Raw genomic sequence first — 10,539 nt, 5'->3', positions numbered from 1 at the left:
CTAACCACTCGGTCTAAATACAAAAGAGGCGTTACCTTTATCGATATATTTATAAATTTACCACCCATCAAAGAAAGGAAAGTAGGATATTAAATTATAGCAATGGATGTTCTTCAAGAACTATGTTTTTCTGAGCTACACCATAAAAAAGATTTTGATAGGTTTCAGAGGGCTTCTTTAAATTTTAATAGTTGAGGGAAAAATAGTCAATTTGCCAAATCCCGAACCTTTTGATTATTTCAAAAAATGCCCTTAAAAGTAAACTTGAAACTCGAATCATGTTTAAAATTCTAACTATCATACTTTTAACATTTTAAAGTCAACACTTTGAACCCATAACAAATTTGACGATAAATCTATTTTGCATTCTCAAACTTTTTAAAGTACTCAAAATTTTCATTTTTTATCCATAACAAATTTTGACCTAAATGTAGTTAACTTGTACCAAACAATCTATTTACCAACTTCTGACCCATAAAATCAAATTTAACTTTCACAAAAAAACCCGAAACAATTTTTATTTGAGAAACATGATTTGTTGTTAATTTTTGGAATTCACCAAGTATCTTGAAATATATAGTAAAATAATATGTTAATATTTATATTTATAAAAATATATAGATATTATATAAATATAGTGTAAAAGGAAAGTGAATAATTATTGATTTATTACTTACATTAGGGTATACTAGTTTTAGAGGGAAAAAAATTGTAAGAATTAACCAAAACATGACAAGTGTCCCCATTTATTTTACTTTAATAGAATAGATAGATAGGTAGATATAAATATATATATATATACTAGATTTTATCCCTCGTATTATATGGGTTGTTTTACATTATTCGTTTTTAATATTTATATATGTATATTTGGATTTTAATTTTATTTATTGTAAGAAAGTTAATAATTAATATACTTGAGGTTTAATGATAAAATGGTTTCACAAATAATTGTATGTTATAATCCGGTTTAAAAGCTATCTGGGTTTGGTGATACCCATTACCGGTTTATTTTCTTTATTATAAAATTGTTTCTTAATTACAAATAATATCTTTTTTTAAATAAAATATGATATTAATTTTTATTATATCGCTATTTTATAGGATTTTCATATCAAATATTTTATGAGATTAATTTTTAATATAATGACATGTTATAACCCGTTTAAGAGCTATCTGGGTTTGGTGAGACCTTTACCCGTGAATTCGGGTCAAATGCGTGAGAAACCTTCATTTACAAATAAAGCAATCTAATGGGTTGAGAGAATGGTTGTTTTACATTTTTTGTTTTTTAATATTTATTTTTTGAATTTTAATTTTCTTTATTGTAAGAAAGTTAATAATATACTTAGGGTTTGATGATGAAAGGGTTTCATAAATAAATGATATGTTATAACCCATTTAAAAGCTATCTGGATTTGGTAACCCATGATCTGCTTATGTTTTTTACTATAAAATTGTTTATTAATTATAAATAATATCTTTTTCTTTTTAAATTGGATATTAAATTTTAGTATATCCCTCTTTTATAGGATTTTCATATCAAATAATTGGTAAGATTAATTTTTAATTTAATGAGATATTATAACCCGTTTAAGAGCTATCTGGTTTTGGTAATACCCATACCAATGAATTTGGGTTAAATCAATGAGAGGCCTCCATTTAAAATTCAAGAAATCAGGTGGCTTCCATAAAAGGGGGAGCGACCACATCGCGACACGTATGATTTTAGGGGTTTCGTTTATATATATATATATATATATATATATATATATATATATAGGAGAGGGATATTTTGAGAACCATGTTGAGTTTTAAGAACTTAAGAACTCAATTCTTGGCCACACATTTAATTAAATGGATTGGAATATGTGGTTGAGATTAAATCTAACCAAAAAGTCAAAATAGGAGAGAGAATAAATATGTTAGTGATTACACAAACTTTTACGTCCGTTACACATGTGTAAAACGTCGACTCGGTGCGTAAAAAATTATGTAATTTTTTTACGTATATGTAACCTACATATATTACGCATGTGTAAAAAAAATTTCGAAAAAAAAATCGTTACGTTGAGTTTTTTCGAGTTCTTAAAACTCAAAGGGGTTCTCATTTTAAATCTCCCCTATATATATATACACACTAGATTTTATCTCCCATATTATGGGGGCTGTTTTACATTATTTGTTTTTAATATTTATATATATATATTTGGATTTTAATTTTATTTATTGTAATAAAGTTAATAATTAATATACTTGAGGTTTAATGATAAAATGGTTTCACAAATAAATGAGATGTTATAATCTGGTTTAAAAGCTATCTGGGTTTGGTGATACCCATTACCTGTTTATTTTCTTTATTATAAAATTGCTTCTTAATTATAAATAATAACTTTTTTTAAAAATAAAATAGGATATTAATTTTTAGTATATCCCTATTTTATAGGATTTTCATATCAAATATTTGATGAGATTAATTTTTAATATAATGAGATGTTATAACCCGTTTAAGAGGTATATGGGTTTAGTGAGACTTATACCCATGAATTCGGGTCAAATGCATGAGAAGCCTTTATTTACAAATAAAGAAATCTGATGGCTTAAGATAATGGCTGTTTTACATTTTTCATTTTTTAATATTTATTTTTTGTATTTCAATTTTCTTTATTGTAAGAATGTTAATAATATATTTAGGGTTTGATGATGAAAGTGTTTTATAAATAAATGATATGTTATAACCCGTTTAAAACCTATCTGGATTTGGTGACCCATGACCCGCTTATTTTTTTTCTATAAAATTGTTTATTAATTATAAATAGTATTTTTTTTCTTTTTAAATTGGATATTAAATTTTAGTATATCCCTATTTTATAGGATTTTAATATCAAATAATTGGTAAGATTAATTTTTATTTTAATGAGATGTTATAACCCGTTTAAGAGCTATGTGGTTTTGGTAAGACTCATACCCATGAATTTGGGTTAAATCAATGAGAGGTCTCCATTTAAAAATCAAGCAATCTGATGGCTTCCATAAAAGGAGGGAGCGACCACATCACGACACGTAGGATTTTAAGGGTTTCGTTTATATATAGGAGATGGATCAAATACAAATAAAACGTTCGTACTAAACGTGAGAATGAAGTAAATAGACTGTGGCAATTTCGTAATAATCAACCACAAACAATTCTTCGTGTAAATATGCAAATTCTGAATAATTGAAGTTTTGCCATTACAGAGCTTGATTCAATTAAAGGTTGCAATCGATTCAACATATACCTAGCTTGATTAAATTGAAACGTGCGCAGAGCTTGATACAAAATTGATTATTAAACCTATACATATCTTGATTCAATCATGATTTACAGAGCTTAATTCAAAATCTAAGAAGAAGAAGAAGAAGAAGAAGTAATTATTTTTGTTATCATCGTTGTTTTATCAATTGAGTAATTATCGTGTACAACTAGAGTAATTTTAGAAGAAGAAGAAGAAATAATTATTTTTGTTATCATCGTTGTTTTATCAGTAGAGTAATTATCATGTACAACTAGAGTAATTATTGAAACAATTGACTTTTAATTAAACAACCATGATAACAAAGATATTTACTCTATTTATACAGTATAATTATTTAATTACACGAGATGATTAGTTTACAAATAAAACAACTATTATTATAAATTATATAAGTAGTGTAATTATATGCATGGCTAGAGTAATTTTTTTTTGTGTGTAACAGGTTTTTTTTGTATTAATTGAAATCACAACATCATTCAGTAGTTTTATTCAATTTTTGTCTTCTATAAAATAGAGTAATTATATTTACAAGCAGAATAATTACTTATGTAAATAGATTTTGGTCCAACTCAAAATATACAATTACACTAGAGTAAAGTAAATAACTATAATAAATTAATTATACATCTAACATAATTATGTAGCCATATACTAATCCAACCCAAGCATATAACCAGGTTAATTAATGTAATTCATATTACTCTGGTCATACTTGATATAAAAACGGGATTATAAAACATTCCAAGAGTTTAAATATAAAAACGAGATTATAAGACATTCCAAGAGTTTAAATATAAAAACGGGATTATAAGACATTCCAAGAGTTTAAATATAAAAACGAGATTATAAAACATTCCAAGAGTTTAAATATAAAAATTGGATTATAAAACATTCCAAGAGTTTAAAATATAATACGGGATACGAACAGTTAGGCCATCATCAACACTAGGTATTCGTACTTAGACATCTTTATACATCCATATATTTATATCCCTATAAATACCGTCCAAATAATAACATCAGGGTCGAGCACACGTACAACCCAAACACGTAACATCTCATCCAAGTAATAACACCAGGATCGAACACACGTACAACCCAAACACGTAACATCAGTGCATGCAAACACAAAGTATGCATACACACATCAGTAGTCGAAACGACTACAACATCGCCAAATATAAGCCAAACAATAATTTATATATATATATATACACATACTATAACATTCCAAGGCCAACTATATACTAGCAAGCCTATATAAAATAGTTTAAACGTTTCATCAAGAAAAATCGTTTAATACTAGGAATTAATACTAGGCCTAATGGCAACCTCGAGCCTAGACCACAAGTAATTTTAAAACCCGAGTAATAAATTTGACCCGGCCGTGATTACCATGCACACACACATCAATAAGCCTACTCACATCATTCTTAGTCTCGAGGAACTAAATATCATCACACAACCGTAGGCTATAAGGTAACACATACTCATACATACATACATACATACATTCATACATATATATATATATATATATATATATATCTATATATATATATGGGTTATAACATATCATTTATTTATTAAACTCTTTCATCATCAAACCCTAAGTATATCATTAACTTTTTTACAATAAAGAAAATTAAAGTCCAAAAAATAAATATTAAAAAAACGAAAAATGTAAAACAATCATTCTCTCAAACCATCAGATTGCTTTATTTGTAAATGAAGGTTTCTCACGCATTTGACCCAAATTCACGGGTAAAGGTCTCACAAGCCCAGATAGCTATTAAACGGGTTATAACATCTCATTATATTAAAAATTAATCTCATAAAATATTTGATATGATAATCTTATAAAATAGGGATATACTAAAAATTAATATCCTATTTTATTTAAAAAAAGAATTATTTATAATTAAGAAATAATTTTATAATAAATAAAATAAACGAGTAATGAGTATCATCAAACCCAGATAGCTTTTAAACCGGATTATAACATATCATTTATTTGTGAAACCATTTTATCATCAAACCTTAAGTATATTAATTATTAACTTTCTTACAATAAATAAAATTAAAATCCAAATATACATATATAAATATTAAAAACGAATAATGTAAAACACCCCCCATAATACGGGGATAAAATCTAATATATATATATATATATATATATATATATATATATATATATATATATATATATATAACACTACCCATGAAGAAAATGGTGATGCTTTTATGAGAAAAACCTTTGTTTGACCCGCGGACAAGAAACGGTGAGGGAATAATGAGAGGAGCGAAAATAAGTGATGCAATCATATCATAAGTTTTTTCTTAAAAGGGTTAAGAGAGGATCGGGGAAAAACTATTTATCAAAATGATGTTTGTACAAAACTATTTACCAATTTAGTGCTTTTAAAAAACTGTTTTTTAACCCTTTTAAAAAAATAAAATAAAAAGGATTTTCATGATTGTCAAACACATTTTAGATTAGTAGCTTTTGGAAAAGATCAATAAGCCAATAAGTATCTTTCAAACTCAATCCCAAACATGCTCTAAGAAAAAAAAAACATTAATATTACAATTAGAAGATAACTTATAAAACAATTGAAACTTGCTGCCAAAGGGGCTCGAACTCAGACACCAACGCATCACAAGAGTTAGCAAAGACGGGATAAGGCATCAAATCAAACCATCATTTTAGCTAACTTATTCAGAATTCCCAACGAAATTTGTTTGACACCTTAATCCTCGTGGCCGACAACCAAGGAAATAAGGATTTTCTATTGGTAGAATCTATGCAATCTCTCCCGCTCTTGGAGAGGCGTTTATGAGTCCCTCTAAACATAGTGAGAGGTCTAACTACATTTGAAGAAATACGCACCGTTAATGGTTAGATATGCCATACTTTTAGAGATGCATGTTATGCCCTTGGATTAATAGACGATGACATGGAATACCTTGATGGAATTGAAGAGGCAAGCATTGCGGGAACATTGGATTACTTACACTCATTGTTTGCTACAATATTGTCTACCGATATAGCCTCTCTAGACCCGAACATGTATGGAACAGTACATGGAAATTACTGTGTGAGGGCATCCTCTATAGGCAACTGCAACTGCAACTGCAACGGGGCATATTAGTTTTGGTTAATTTTCCGTCAGAATTAGTGTTAAAATTGTCCACTATTACACATGAAAAGAACAACTAATGCAAGTATGCAATTAGATACAAAAATCATGACTTGACAAAAACATTAAAAAATCAAAAATTACAATGATCTTCAAATTACTATATCATTATAATTACCATAAAAAAATATATTACCAAAAAAACCTCGTCATCTATTTCGTTATAACTCCTACCACTTTCTTAAAATTTTGAACACAAACTATTAAAATATAAAACAATTGCATACATTACTACAATAAACCTTCAAACATAACACGAGTTTTCACAGCATCTTCAATCTAAGATTTACATGACACCACCAACAACATAGACCTACTATCACCAGTTAAAGGATTACATACAATGTAATTCTTGTTAAAGGATTACATACAATGTAATTCTTAGTTGATAACAACAACAATATTATAAGCCCGAAAACTATACTTAAAGTCCAACCCAACTGTAAACCTATATAAGTACAAAACAAACCCGTAATAACAAGCCCATACAAACATACTAAAAACCCACAAAACTAAACTTAAACTCAACTGTAAACATAACATAATTTATTGATTTATGTAACCTTTGATTTTAATAAAAAAAATCTACACCTCAATGTATGTTTACGTATAAACCTAAACACGCCATAATAGAAAATTACATATTCACGATAATATAAAAAAATCTAAATAAACTCGTGTAGCACGCGGGCTAAAAGCTAGTGTATAATATTCTAAATCTTTGAGCAAAATTACTTAGAGGGTATATGCCTTAGAGATGGGAAAATTCTCAAAAGTAATAATTTTGAGGAGAGAGAACCCCCATTTCTCTTTCTCTCTCTCTCTCTCTCTTATTCTTATTTGACTATACAAAACTCGTTCCATTAAAAGTGTAAGACTATGTGTTATGTGGCGTTGGTTTGGGGCTTTGTTGAGAAGAAAATGTTGTCACGTAGACCACACACATAAACACTTTTTTCTTACTCATAAGTAAGCAAAATTGGTGTAATGGGAGGGGCTTGGTTGGTGATTAAGTAATCTTTAATTAGTCATTATTATATATTTATTTTTAGTTTATATATAACAAATGTAATTTAATATTATTATTAGTAAACATACATAACAGTTTTGAGTTAAAAGCTTAATCAAATTTGTATAGAAAAAATTAAAACTAAAATAGAAGGAGAAAAAAAAACATAATTAGATAACTAAAAATTAAAAATTTCCAAAAACAGGTGTGGTGACTAGTGGATGTAATGTATTTTTTTATTCATTCATGTCTTCAAACCCAACTCACTTTGCAAACAACTGCCGCCATCTCCATCTAATAACTGTTCGTCGGTTAACCGGAAAATCGTGTTCCATCCGACTGGTTAATTTGGAATCGCCATAAAGATATTTGATGTGTGTATTTAATATTATAAATAAGAAAATCTTCATCTCTCTCCTCCCCCAACGCCCGCGACTCGCCCTCCGGGCACCGCCCAAAGCCCCCGTCTGCGCCCATGTGTAGCGGTGTTTCACCATGGCGCCCTCCAACGTGACCATCTCTGGCGCTCCACGACCCTGTGATAACACATAGCCTAATAATACAAAAGAAATAAAATTACTGTACATAATGCAGAGACTATATATTGGAACTTTGGAAGCTTCTTTTTGGAGAGCCATATTTTCCTAAACTGATAAGCACCGATATACACATGTGACATGACCATATAACCAATAACACAACAATTCTAAAATAACAAAACAATTCTAAAAGATACGGTAGAAACTCGATAAATTAATACTCAATTATTTAATAAACTCTTTAATATAATATTTTTTGCCTGTTTCGACTCGGAGATAGGGTGCTAAATTAATAATTCGTTAAAATTATAGATAATACATTTTTGATAATTTCTTTAGACACCGTATAAAATATAAATTAATAATTCCTTATATATAGTATAATACATGAATAATTTATGAAGGTTTCTTGAAAAATGACTCAATTGTCTTTTGTTTTTTGTTGCAATCAATTTCCCCTTGAATCCCGTCTCTAATTTTCCTTAGCATGGTAAGAACTTCTGGTGTTATTTTCTCATAGCCCAATAAGAAATTGTTCAACTGTATTCGATATTGTCGCTTGACTCACCTGCAAACCATAGTTACTATGAACCCATTCTTGCAATTGCTTTTGAGTGAGACTTGGATTATCCTTGTTGTGCTTGCATAATGCTCTTCGAATCTCGTCTGTCATTGTTGTTTTTTTCACACCTTTAAGATGGGAAGCCATGCTGTGTGTATGATTTGTTTGTGTTAATCTATTTTGATCTTGTATTTATATAGAAAATATTTTTAATGTCCATAAAGTGATACATTGAACACAAGAAGCATAATAAGGTGGGAGATTGAAGGTTTCTTTCAAATTAGGCTGTTCATTTGATATACATGCATTGTATACAATAATTAAGTGGAAGCTTGAAAGGTGTTTGTAAACTAAGTATTCTACTATAAATTAATAAAATATTAATTAATATATAAATTAATAATTATTAATTTATCGATTAATTAATAACTCTTTTAATTAATAAATTTTGGTGGTCCCAAGTGTATTATTTTATAGAGTTTCTACTGTAGTTAAGCCGTAATGGATCAATGAAATTACCGTACCGGATATGAATCGATATAGTCTATATAGACGATTATGGGTGGCGCCCAATTTTTAAATGATGTTTGATGGTTAAAGTGGATGAGGTGGTAGGGGTGGGCCCCAAATATATTAAACTCAAAGTTTTTTATTCATAATTTATTTAAACTATTCAGTCTAGAATAAATTCAAAAACTAATTATTAAATAACATATTATAACCTACGAGCCTTTTTATTTCAGCTTGGTGAGGTATTTAAATCTTCGGTTGTCCCTGCCTCTTAGGCTATGTGTAGTAGAGGGGCTACAAAATAAGGCGACTTGCGATATGTGGCGCCCAGTCAGCAAAGGCTAGGTTTTAATGGTGTTGTAGGGGCGATTTTCACACGTGGAGGCCCCCAATGGTCACATTGTAATTTTATTATTATTTCCGTTCTCACCAAGGTGACAAGTTCTCCCCCCCCCCCCGGTCGCCCTCTTATCATGGCGGTGGGGGGGGGGGGGGGTTGTTCTATGCCAAATATCACCCAAAATCAAGGAAATTGTCCCCCACTCCGGAGAGCCTTAGAGCATCAACAAATCGACAATAAGAGATTCTTGAAGAGAGAGAGAGGGTGATATGAATGAGAGAGAATGTGATATGATGTGAAGGAGAGAGAGTTGGTAAGATTTTTATGGAAGAATACCTCAAAAATAAGTATATTTCTTAGGTAACTGCCATGTGAAAAGGTCAAACGTGGCTTATAAGGTTCAATGGTGCCCAACATGACTATAAGGGGGCGTTTGGTTCACGGATTGTTTTGGAATTGGAATTGAATTGGAATTTAAAATCCCTTTGCAAATCCTTGATGTGTTTGGTTATAACTTTGTTAATGGAATTGAAATTGGAAAATAGCTCAACAAAACACATTTGCCCCCAAATTAATATATGAGTGAAAAAAGGGCCTGAGTTATATTCTCAAGTAACCAACACACTCTTCATCTCTCAAGCCCAACCACCGTCTCCGGCAACAACCGCCGCCGGTGGTCACAACACCTACCCCTCTCTCACTTCAACCTATCTCTTTCTTTTCTCTCTTCTCATAATCGGTTGTTGCATGAATATTTGATTTGAAAAACGTGATAGATCTGAAATCATGTGGTAGATCCGTCACCAGAATTATGTTGGTGGATGTGGCCGGAATTTCGTTGTTGTTGGTGGTGGTGGCAGAAGAAAATTGTCAATGATGTCTACAACGGCCGTTTGCCACAGGCGGTGGCGGGAGGGGCTGCGACAACGGCGGTGGCGGGCAACCCGTGTTGGTTGGCTGTGGGTGGTAGTGCTGATTAGTGCGGCGAACGGTTTGGATCTGTTGGTAGATGTCGAGGGTTATTTATGGTATTCATACACAATCCCATGAAATCCTTCAAAGTAGTGAAGGAATCTGAAT

This window comes from Bidens hawaiensis, unplaced genomic scaffold (genome assembly GCF_021521415.1).
Source record: "Bidens hawaiensis isolate Kalapana, Puna unplaced genomic scaffold, B.hawaiensis_p1.1 tig00043787_1, whole genome shotgun sequence".
Taxonomy (NCBI): Eukaryota; Viridiplantae; Streptophyta; class Magnoliopsida; order Asterales; family Asteraceae; genus Bidens; species Bidens hawaiensis.
The sequence above is the reverse complement of the archived record's forward strand: the minus strand, read 5'-3'. Positions refer to the sequence as shown.